Below are 12,066 nucleotides of genomic sequence, written 5' to 3'. Positions count from 1 at the left end.
AGGAAGACTCGAGGCAGAGAGAGCGGGGGACTGTCGGGCCCCGCTGGGAGGAGAAGAACCCCAAGTGCTCCGCGGCAGAGGGGGTGCCTCGTGACTTTCCACCAAGGCCCTCCCGCGGGGACCGAGCAGAGCCATGGGGTGCGCGCACGGCTCCCCGGCAGGCGGCGCCCTGGCCTGCAGCGCGACGAGGCGGCGGGACTCCGATCGGGGGCGGGCCGGGGGCGGGCCGGGGGAGGGCCTGGGAGGGGAGGACCTCCGGGCAGCTCTGGGGCCCGGCGGCCGCCTTTATAAGCCTGCGGGGGGAGGCGGCCCGGTAGCGCCGCGCTCCCGCCTGCCCGCGCCCTGGGTCGAGTGCCCCGATCCCACGCCACTTGTGCCAGGACAGATCCTTGTCCCCGAACTCTGCGCAAGTAAGACCCAGGCGCTGCCCCCGGCTCCCCTGGACCCCCGGGTATGTGGTGGACCCCCTGGACCCTCCCGGGGTGGTGGCGAGGCTGGATGCAAATGGCAGAGCAGGGGCTTCCGCGCCCCCAGCCCCCCGCATCCTGTGCGGGACCCCCTGCCACTTGTCCGGCTCCCCTACTCGCGCGCATCCTAGGCCCCTGGCTGGCGCGCTGGGACAGGGCTGGAGATTGGACGTGGCGCCCGCGGAGCCCACGAACTAAGGGACCGTGCTCGGGACGGCCCTGTAGTCCCAGGGTGTCCTACATCCGAGGCCACTGCCTGAGACCCCCGACCCTCGATCTCAGCATCTCTCCCCAGTGCCCTGCAGCAGAGCAACCCCTATGGTCCCCCCTGGGTCGCAGATCTCCAAGGAACAACTCAGGCTGCCAAAACTCAGCCTCCCTTTGGTGCCCTCCTGAGTCCCCCACCTAGCAGCATCTAGATCTTCCACAGCCGCCAGGGGAGGGGGCTGGTCTGTATGGGGTGGTCTAAGTAGTTTGAGCTGCAGCTGGGAGGAGTGGGGATGGGGGGGGCGGCGCTCAGATCCGGGAGCCGTAGGAGGAAGAGAAAAAGGGGAAATCCAGAATGTCGGTGTCCCCCAAGCCGAGAGAGCCCGTAGGTGGGCCTGGGGCTCTGCTCGACTGCCCCCTCATGGTGTGCGCGGGTGAGGTCAGCTGCCCAGGGCTCGTTCCTGCCCCCAGCCTTGATAGGAATGGGTTAAATGCACGTTCACAGAGGTGGGGCGCGAAGCCCCTTTCTCTCTCACACCGTCCCTTCTGATCCCCTTTCAACACAAAATGGGGTTGGGGGAAGGGGTTGGGGGAAGGGGCACAAAGGCCTCTGGGTGAAGGCAAGAACTCTTGAGATCAAAGGAGGGGGCGATTCTCTGGCCAGAAACCACTATTGGGCCGTGGGAAAAGCGCGGAGACCCTTCATGTGGGCGGGGCTTCCAGCTCATCTACACAGCAGGGAGGCGGGATTGGCGCCTCCCACTCAGTATGACCCTGCTTATTGAATGCCTACTGTGTGCTACCTGCTCCAATACTTCACATGCACCATCTCACTTTACAAACGGGGAAACTGAGGCTTAGTGAAGTAAGCAAGTGGTGGAGACAAGATTTGAAGCCAGTCTCCAAACCCTGTAACCACAGCCTTCTACTCGCTGCTGAAGAGATGAGAGGCTGAGTCCCCCAGCTGGAGCCTTTGAACCCAGGCCTCTAACACCATCTCTGTTCCTTCCTTGTGGCCTCCAGGACGCTGTGCTATTCTGTTGGTTTCTCCTTCTGGCCCTTCCCTGGGTTCAACCCTGCCTCCCTCCACCCTCCAGACCTGCCCTCTCCAAGTTGCTGGTCCTCCCACCTATGGCTGTCCCACCTGATCCTGCCCCATCCACCCCATCCCCTGTCCCTACCCGTCTTGCCCCTGTGCCTTCTCTTTTCTTCCTGAACCAATCCCTCTGAATTCTCAAAGCAGGAGAGGCTCCTGGACACAGCTTCTCAACTTCCATACCCTTGGAGTGAGACAGGGTGTTGGTCCTTCTCTGTGTCTGTTGTCCCATCTATGAAATGGGGAGTATGCCTCTCGCAGTGGTTAAGAGCTCAGCTGCTAAGCGAAAGGTCAGCAGTTCGAATCCACCAGCCGCTCTTTGGAAATCCTATGGGGCAGTTCTACTCTGTCCTATAGGGTTGTTATGAGTCGGAATCGACTTGATGGCAACAGGTTTGGTTTTTTTTTTATGCCTCTTGCGTAGGACTATTGTGAAGAATAAAATTGAACTGAGGCTGGAAGAAAAATGCCATCTTCATTCAACAAATATTTATTAAGCATCAACTCTGTGCGAAGCCTGTTCTAGGTGTGGGGATGCAGCAGTAAATTAAACTGAGAAAAGCCCTCTTCCTGTAGCTGATGTTCATGGAACAGTTGCTTTTGAGGCTTTGAAGTTGGCTGTCAAAAATGACATTTTAGAGTTGAAATCAAGCAACTCACAAGGCAGTAGATAAAAAATGCAATAACATATAAACTTGACCAGCCAACACTTGGCCCTCATTAATAGAGAGAAGGAGGAGCCCTGGTGGCACAGTGGTTAAGCGCTCAGCTGCCAACCGAAAGGTTTCAACCCACCAGCCGCTCCATGGGAGAAAGATGTGGCAGTCTACTTCCGTAAAGATGAACAAAAACCCAAAACCAAACCCGTTGCCATCGAGTTGATTCCGACTCATAGCGACCCTATAGGACAGAGTAGAACTGCCCCATAGTGTTTCCAAGAAGCTGCTGGTGGATTCAGACTGCCAACCTTTTGATTAGCAGGCAAGCTCTTAACCACTGTGCCACTAGGGCTCCTTCGTAAAGATTATAGCCTTGGAAATCCTATGGGGCAGTTCTACTCTGTCCTATAGGGTCGCTATAAGTTAAAATTGACTCGATGGCAATGGGTTTTTTAATAGAGAAGATAAGAGGAGTCCTGGTGGCACTCGTTAAGCGCTCGGCTGCTAAAACTGAAAGGTTGGCAGTTCAAACCCACCCAGCAGCTCCGTGGGAGAAAGACCTGGCAGTCTGTTCCCGTAAAGATTAAGCTCTTAACCACTGCAACACCAGGGCTCCCCATAAAGATTACAGCCTAGAAAATCCGATGGGGCTGTTCTACTCTGTCCTATAGGGTTACTATGCGTTGGAATCAACTTGATAGCACCCAAGAACAACAATAGAGAAGGCAGCATAGCCGTGGGACATTGGATGAGGTCTGTTCATCTTTAGGCTGTGAATATCAATAGTAGCTACTGGGCCTGAGGTCTAAATATAATTAATGCATGCAAGATGTTTAGCTAGTGCCCGTGCTTAAGAAAATATTGGCAACAGTCAGCTCTAATCTCAGCAGAAAATGCAAGGCTAAGATTAGCTGGAGGGTCAGGTCACTGCCTCTGAGCCCTGTAGACCCAACACCTACCTTTGCCCAGATCCTGCCCATTCCTTGATGCGCTGAGTGGAGAGGGTGGCACAGTGCCCTCCTTGCCCACACTCATGCCACTTCCTACCAACCTAGACCCGGCTTGGGCCAGGAGCCTGGAGCTCTGGGCCTGGAACAACCTTGGGGCTGTTATTTCTGAGTGACATCTGCCCTCTGCCTGTTCTTCTTGTGCCTCATGTTGTCTCAGCTTGGAAATGAGGCAAAACCAAACTCAGGCCCTGCATGCCCCTGACCTGTGGCTTATATACCCAACATCCCCCGCAAGCCAGATGTGATTCTTTCTCACTTTATACATGAAGAAACTCATCTTGAAGATGGAAAGTGACTTGCCCAAGGACACACGACACTACCTGGGAGAGCTGGGACTGGAACCCAGCTGGCTGGAATTCCAAGTTCAGTTTTGCCCCCACCTCTGGGGATGAGGCCTCATAATCCAAGGGGTAGCAACCAGGGGCATAGCCTGGAGATCTCACCTTGAAATAGGTCCAACTGAAGCTGTTAATACAAAACCCAGAGCTTGAAGAGAACATTGCGGGGAGAATGAGCAAGCTGGGCTGGGAACCAGTGCTCAAAAACCACCTCTTGGCCACAGGAATGCTGGCTTGGCTTCCCTGGCAGAGCTGGGCTGTGCGGTGTTTTTTGTTTTTGTTTTTTTTTTAATTCTGGAGGTGTCCTTACTTGTAGAGGGCAGCTGCGGGCAGTAGATTGGTGATTCATTCCTAGCGCTGCTGTGTGCTCTGGACAAGTCACTTTCCTTCTCTGGGCCTCAGTTTCAGCATCTGTAACATGGGTTAATAATATGAACTTTGCAGGTTTGCTACAAGGGGCCAGCAAGAGCATAAATGACTTTCTAACATTGGGCTGAACTAGTGTTGGCGATTGTTATTGAGAAGTTAATACTCCCTGTGGGGCAGTTTCACTGGCAGTAGCCTTTGTCAGTACCAGCCTATCCAGAAGGGCCAGAGGGAAGTCCCTGTTCAGGTAGCAAAGCAGGGAAAACATTGGCTTTTAGGCCAGCATCTTGGGTTCCAGTCCCTCGCTGTGTGACCTGAGGCAAGTAACTTCACCTCTCTGAGTCTCCCTGAGATGGGAATAACTACACCTCTTGCAGATTAATTTATGTGAAGTGCCAGGCACACAGTCAGCTCTCAACAACTTTTATTCAATGCTTGGTGTCCAAAGAACATTTCAAGAACAGTTTCTATATTTTTCTATTTTCCATACCACTCCCCAACATTTCATAATTGCTCCCAGAAAAACTCAAGTCTTCCATGCTTAAATTCTCAACCTCACTGTGGCATGAAATCACTTGTTTGCATTTAATTTGACTACTCAAATTAAGGGGTAAAATTTGAGAGGAGGGTAGGGGGTAGGGGGAGGAGATGAAGAAAGCGAAGTTAAACCAGATGTGTTTTTGTTAACTGTAGGATGGTGGTTAAACTGCCCAAGCATTACCGTGATTCTTTCTGAATTCCAGTAACTAGGGGTTGGGTTTCACTAAAAATTGTAGTGTTCCTTGTTCTTTCCCAGCTGATGTGGACTCACCCTCCCCATTATTATTATTATTACTATTTTATATTCATTTGAGGCCACAAAGTTACAAGGAGAGCTCATAGATGTCTATAATTTCAGAGTTGGAAGGCATTTAGAAACTGCCTCTGCCAATTGCTTCTTTGTAGGGAAACTGAGGCCTGGAGAGGGAGAGGGGCTTCCCCAGGGTCACCAGCTGCTTAAACAGAGCTGGCCCCGGGCTGAGCATCTCCCAGTTCTCAGTTCCATGACCTTTGCAGAGGTAACCACTCTCCTGAATTTGGAGTATATCTTTTCCATATGTTTCTTTAGTCTATCTGTTTTTTTGCAAAGAGAAACAATTGTTCAAGGAAGGATGCAGGTGGTGTGAGCTGGTGGAAAAAGATCTTAAACTCAGGAGAGCAGACTTTAAGTCCTTGAGCTGTTGATATACTACCTGTGTGACCTTACCCATTGCCATGGAGTCAATTCGAACTCACAGCAACCTGTAGGACAGAGTAGAACTGCCCCATAGGATTTCCAAGGCTGTAATCTTTATGGAAGCAGATTGCCACGTATTTTTCCCACAGAGCAGTTGATGGGTTTAAACCACCAATCTTTGGGTTAGCAGTCCAGTGCTTTAACCACTGCGCCAACAGGGCTCCTTGTGTGACCTTGGGCAGGTTATTTCCCCTCCCTGAGCATCAGTTTCCTCATCTGTAAACCAAAACTCCCGAGGAGCAGGGGTGAGGAAATGGGACTTCCCCTAATACAGTGATGGATCTAATTTAACCACTTGGTCGTCAAACATTTATGGCCTAGTGTGTGCTCGGTTAGGAGTATCTGGGTGGTTGTGGTTAAGGGCTTGACTACTAACTGAAAGGTTGGTGGTTCGAACCCACTCACAGGTGCCTTGGAAGGCAGGCCTGGTGATCTGCTTCTGAAAGATCACAGCCTTTAAAACCATGAGTTGAAATTGACTCCACGGCAACTGGTTTGTTTTTTTTTTCGGTGTGCTAGGCGATGGTAGGTCAGCCACAGACTGCCAGCCCAAGGTGGCAGGGGCGGGGCAGGGGCAGGGGATTGTTGACTTTGGTTACTTGTGTTGGTAAGTCAGGCGATTTCATTTTGCATGAAAGTATGGGTTTCTGGCTTCTCTTGACAGATCAGAAGGTGTGGCCACACTCAGTGGCATCCCTGCCTGGCCTCACTGGCTGGAGCTGACCAGCAGCTTCCCCATCCACTTTACCACAGTCCCCATGATGCCCACTCCCTCCCTCACACCCAGCCCATTCACCTCGGTGAATTTCTTGACTGGCTCTTGCAGCCTTTTGAGTTTGTAGTTTCTGGGCTAGATGCTGTGAGGCACTGGAATGGTTGCCTGGGCCAGCCCTGGGACAGGGGGCACACTCAGGGTAGGAATGTGGGACATGTGGACACCAGCCCCTCTTCTGTGGCCTGGCAGTATCTCTGAAACATGTCAGACAGGTGGAGGGAGCTTCCTTCCTGCTTTGGTAGCCCCCAGGAAGAGGAGTTTGGGGGCTCTAGAGGTCTGGGGGCAACAGAACCTCAATCTGTCAGGTGTCAGGGGGCTAAGCCCAGAACCTATCCCCTCAGGGGCAGGCAATCCTGGGTGCTTCTTTCTAGAGATTGTCCAGCTCCCTAAGGGAAGAGACTCCCTGACATCTGCCACCTCACCTAATGCTGCCAGCTGCCCAGTGCATTGGTGTTCACCCGCTTCACAGACAAGGGAACACCCCCTTGTGCTCTGAACCTGGCTCTCAGCCCATCCCTTACTGGGAGCCAAGACCTGCTCCGACGGACAGGCACCACAGCCGCAGCCTAGAGCTCAGATCTGAGCCGCAGGGTGGAATCTCACAAAGAAGAAACTCTAGAAGGGCTCCACATACAAACTGCTGTGGGGCAGGGGGAGCTCCAAGATGAACAAGGGGAAGCCTTGACTCTCAGTAGTGACCACTGGGTCCCTTCTGAATGAGGGAAAACCTGGTCTGCGATTGCAGAGGAGTTCAGAGATGGGTCCTGGGTGGGAAGTAGCATTTTGTGGGCCCTCTGGTACCAGACATTTCTGAACCTTCCGGTTTGAACCCCTGCTGAGAATTTACATTGCTAACAAGTTGCCTGCTGATAATTTGCATTTCCAAGAAGGTCCCAGGAAGTTATACATTAAGAATCACTTGAGGATTTTGTTAAAATATAGATTCTGATTCAGTATATCTGGGGTGGAAATGCAAACTCAGCAGGGAGCTTGTTAGAAATGCAAATTATCAGCAGGGATTCGAACCAGAACATTTCAAACATTGTCTCTGGTCTTTGATCTTCACCCATGTCTCCCCACCCGCTCTGCTCCGTTTTGCAGTTGAGGAGATTGAGGCTCAAAGGGAGTATACCTTGGATTCAAATCCCTCCCCTAGATGCCTCTTGAGGAGAGGAGAGGGAGCCTGGAAGATTATTTCAGGGAATAAGGTCTGGAGCCCTGTGGTGAGGTCCTGCCACGGCCCCTGGTGTTGTTTCAGAGCCGCTTCTCCATCCTCAAGGTACAGCCTTGGGCTGCTCAGCGGCCTGATCCAGGTCACCACAGCCCCCTTCTAGATAGAGGAACTCCCCATGGCCGCATCTGCAAGCTGCCAGGGCATAGCTCAGCCAGCATTTTGTGTTTTTTAAAAAAGTTTTTAGTTGGTCAAAGCAAATTGCTTGTATTTAAAAAGTCATAAATGTGGGCTTTAAAAGAATCTACCGGGTGACTGTGTTAAAGTCCATCTCTTGCGTTCTCTGATTCACGTTTTACTTTGTCCATAAAACAAGAGGGTGGGGAACATTCCAGACTGCAAGTGGAGCGTTCTCAGATCTCTTTTCTGTAATGCTCTAGGCCTGTTGTCGCCTGTCACTGAACTATATAAACCTCCCTGAGTATTTGTCTCTTTCTCCCTCCACCTGTCTCCCCTTTGACACATCTGACTCTTAACACACAGGAGTTAACAACTTACTCATCTGCCACCATTCTGGGAAGAATGTGTCTCAGCTGATTCTGAAGCCCCCCCACCCCGCCTTAGCACTGCTGTGGCTTCTCTGATTTCACTGCTCCATTAAGTGCCCCCCCGCCCCCCGCAACTGCTAACCCGCTACCATTGATGTGCCAGATAAGGTGCTCAGTGCCTCACCTAAATTGGCCCATCTAGTCCTACAGCAGCCCTATGAGGCCGGTGTTATTATTGCCCCCACATTACAGATGGGGAAACTGACCTTCCGCCAGGGGAAGTGGGAAATATACTCATTTGTCCTTCACCATTGCTAAATCCACCCATTGCAGGCTGCTTCCTCCTCTGTGATGTGAATGACACACACATCTTCTTAGAAGGGTGGGGTTCCTCATTTGTTCTGAAATAATCAAATATGGTAATTCATATTTCAGCTTCATTTAGCCTATCAAGATATCAAAGGTAAACAGGTTTCCTCTCAACCATTCATCCAAACCCTTGCTTTAATAACCTGAGTATTTTTTTGTGAAAATACTCTGTTTTTGTTTTTCCACCTGGACTTAATCCTTATAATTAACATTTAAGAGTTTACTCTGTCAGGAACTAGCCTAATCCTTTAAATTGGCCTTATATTTATTCACAACCACAGCTTGTTATTGTCTGCATTTTACAGAGAAGGCAATGGGAGCTCAGAGAAGTTGAGTAACTTTCTCAAGGTCACAAAGCTGGAAAGTGGAGGTGACAGCCAAACCCAGGTCTCATGCTCTCCTACCCAATCAGGTTAGCATCTGGATTCAAATTTTTACATTTGGATACAAACCCTCAGGGACCTTGTCGTATACATTTGTTCGCAGTTGCACCGTCTGTCTCTGGGGCTTGCAAAGGGCCGTGGGGGTGGGAAGCATCAGAGGGAGGGAACCAAGCATAGGCTTAGGCACTGCCGGTTGGCAGCAGTGTCTGTTCTTCCAGATGCTGAGTCTCAGCTTGCACACCCCCTTTTCTAGTTGAGAAGAAGGAAATGATAGAATCCTAGTGAGAAGTATCCTCAGAAACCCAGAGGGACCTGGGTTTCTGAATCCCAGTCCTGCCATTTCAAGCTGAGTGACCTTGGAAAAGTCTCTTTGCCTCTCTTGGCTTTCAGTCACCCTGCCTCACAACCACAGTATGAGTGAGGCAGGCTTAGGACTTTTGCACTTCATGGATGGCAAATAGCTGGCATGCATGCTGCCACTCCACCATCCTACTCCCATGTCAGACATCACTAATCAATTCCTGCTTTTTTTTCCTCTAAACTTCAAGTTCCTTCTAAATACAGTCATGTGCTGCATAATGTCCATTTGGGCAACATCAGACTACATATATGTCCATGGTCCCGTAAGGTTATAATAGACTTATGTACAACCTGTAGTTACAAACCAACCCCTGTAAATTAAAAACTCAAGGTACATACAATGGTTTGTAATAACAAACGGGTGCTACTTTGCGACATGCATCAGAACATTATTATTACTGTATTATTATGTTAAAGATGTTTTAGTGTGTCTGGAAGTGTTTCTTTAATTTTTTTATGCATAGAAAGGTATGTTATATACTATATACTAAGACAAGCATTTGACTGACAGTAGATGCGAACAGTACCTAACTGTTCCGACTTACCTACAAATTCGACTTAAAGACAGACTTAGGAATGGAACTCATTCGTAGTTCAGGGACTGCCTGTATATAATGGTGTTCACACAACATCCAAATAACGTAACATCCTATTTCACAGAACAAATCATGGACGTTAAGCAATACATGACTATACAGTGCCCCAGGCAGCCATTATCAACTAATCAGAGTTGGCACAGAAATGACATCCTAGAACCAAATTAGATTTAGTTACTGTGTGGATGGGGGCAGGGAAGGGACATGCCCAGGGTGGCACCCAGGTTAGTGTTCTATCTTCCTTCGCTTGTCTGGGAAGGCAAGAGGAAACTTCAGCGAGACTACACCAAAATGTACCGCCTGGCGTGGTGTGGGGACCTCTCATGGGGCACACAGCTGTGCCCGTGTTCAGTCCTCAGGAGAAGGTGGGCTCCTGGGCCTGGCTGCAATTGAGGATTAAGGAGTGAAAAGAGGCTGGATTCAGAGCATCCTGGAAAGAGTCAGGCTCACCCTCCCCACCCCTCTATCATAATACTAATAGTAGTAATAATGGTACTACTCAGGATTATTAGCATTTACTGAATATTTATTATGCATTGAGCCATTCCGCTAAATGTTTTCTATACATTCATGCATTTAATCCTTGTAACAACCCATTTTGAAGAAAATGACTCAGAGGTGGAGTAATTTGTCCCAGTTCCCCCAGCTGGTAAGTGGAGGAGCTGCAATTTGAATTCACGGCTGTCTGACTCTCCTCCTCTACTGAGTTGGGGGCTGCAGTTGCTCTCACTTAGCACCGCCTTTGGCCTTTGTCGTTTGTCATTAATGACCGTGACACTCCTGTGCTTGTGGTAAGTGCTCTCCTGTCAGCAGAGCCTTCTCTCCACACACACCCTTGGCGGGAGCTGTACTATGGGTGGCGTCTCCACTTTTGCAGTTTTTCAAAAACTGAGGCTCAGAGAGGGAGGGTGGTGGGCCCTGGATCACACAGCAAGTAAATGGTAAACCCTGCACTAGGGAATTACGTGTCCTACTTGCTCCTGGGTCTCGTTGGACAGGTTGCCAATGGGAGCCTGGGGTGGACTGTGGAGGTGTAGGAGCCCGGGGGAGTGTTGACTCAGCTGGCATGGATTTCAGTTCCTGTTTTAATCAGCCACGCCATCCTGGGCAAGTCACTTTAACAGGCTCAGCCTCAGTTTCCCAGCTCCTATTATATTTTCGGATCCCTGGTGGCACGGTGGTTAAGAGCTCAGCTGCTAACCAAAAGGTTGACAGAATCTACAGCTGCTCCTTGGAAACTCTATGAGGCAGTTGTACTCTGTCCTATTGGGTCGCTATGAGTCAGAATCGACTTGAAGGCAATGGGTTTATCATACTGCAGTTTTTAAAACCCTTTGTTATTCGTGAACTCACCGAGTCATTAAAATAACCTTATGAAATAATGTTATCCATATTTTTCAAAAGAGGAAACTGAGGCTCAGGCAGGTAAGGCAATTTACCCAAAGGTCAAGTCAAACTCAATAGCAAAACCAGCCCTCAAACTCAGATCGGAATCTCAGGCTAAAAGGTCTTTCCCCAGATGTGTCCCTCAACCTCACACATCATTGCACCTGCTGTCCTGTCCCCTGCAGCGGCCCCTCCCTGCCATTGTTGCCAGTTGGCAGCATGGCTTTTTCTAGATCTTGCTGGGAAATCTGGAGCTCTTCTGCATTTGGACCATCTGCCCAGGGGCTGCCTCTGATTATGAGTTCCTGGAGGACAGGAGCCCCGTCTGAATCATTGGTGAATTCCAGCGTCTAATGTGATGCCTGCTCTCAGTGAGTGCTTAACGACTTTCGAGTTGAGGAAGGGCCGGCATGTCTGGCGGGGGTTTCCATAGCCCAGGTGGCTTGGTTGTCCTGGGGAAACCTGCGGAGGATGTCTCTCTGAGCTCAGAGGATGTCTCTCCAGGCTCAACATCTGAGCCACCCTTCCCATCGGTGTCTTCACATCTCCACCGATGACACCAGCCCACAAACGGCTTGTTAGTGACTGGCAGCAGGACAAGCCAGTTTCCCTGCTTCAGGCCTTTAGTCAGGTAGTGAGTTGCCCCAGCGTCACACCTCTGACGAGTCTTTTTGTTCATTTTGTTCACAGATGTATCCCAGCCCCAAACAACTGTGATTTCTTTAATAGTAATATAAAGTTAACTGTCACTTGCTGAATCTGTATGTACCATGCGGCCTGGCACATACCCATTACCAAACCCTTTGCCATCAAGTTGATTCCAACTCATAGCAACTCTATAGAGCAGCCAAGCTCTTAACCACTGTGCCACCAGGGTTCCACCTGGCACATAGTAGGTACTTAATACATATTTGTTGAATGAGTGAATGCTTGCAGGGTATAATATCACATAGTGATTTAAGAGTAGTGTGACCTTTGTGCCAGAGTTTCTTATGTGTAAATAATAGCTCCATGAGAGGTTATTTTAAGTAATAATTTATATATATATATAAAACCGTT

The 12,066-nt window shown here is 49.9% G+C and overlaps 1 protein-coding gene across 1 annotated transcript in view; it reads left to right on the top strand.

The window, feature by feature from the left end:
* Positions 1 to 336: 336 nt before the first annotated feature.
* The window catches only part of ALPL (alkaline phosphatase, biomineralization associated), a 70,327-nt gene continuing 58,597 nt past the window's right edge, over positions 337 to 12,066 (top strand). Inside the window, exon 1 of the mRNA XM_004377157.3 lies at positions 337 to 451. The gene's annotated coding sequence lies outside the window, so the exon portion shown is untranslated. The remainder of the gene's footprint in view (positions 452 to 12,066) is intronic.

Source organism: Trichechus manatus, unplaced genomic scaffold, assembly GCF_000243295.1.
Source record: "Trichechus manatus latirostris isolate Lorelei unplaced genomic scaffold, TriManLat1.0 scaffold00048, whole genome shotgun sequence".
NCBI classification, from domain to species: Eukaryota; Metazoa; Chordata; class Mammalia; order Sirenia; family Trichechidae; genus Trichechus; species Trichechus manatus.
This window is presented reverse-complemented; position numbering and strand designations above follow the sequence as displayed.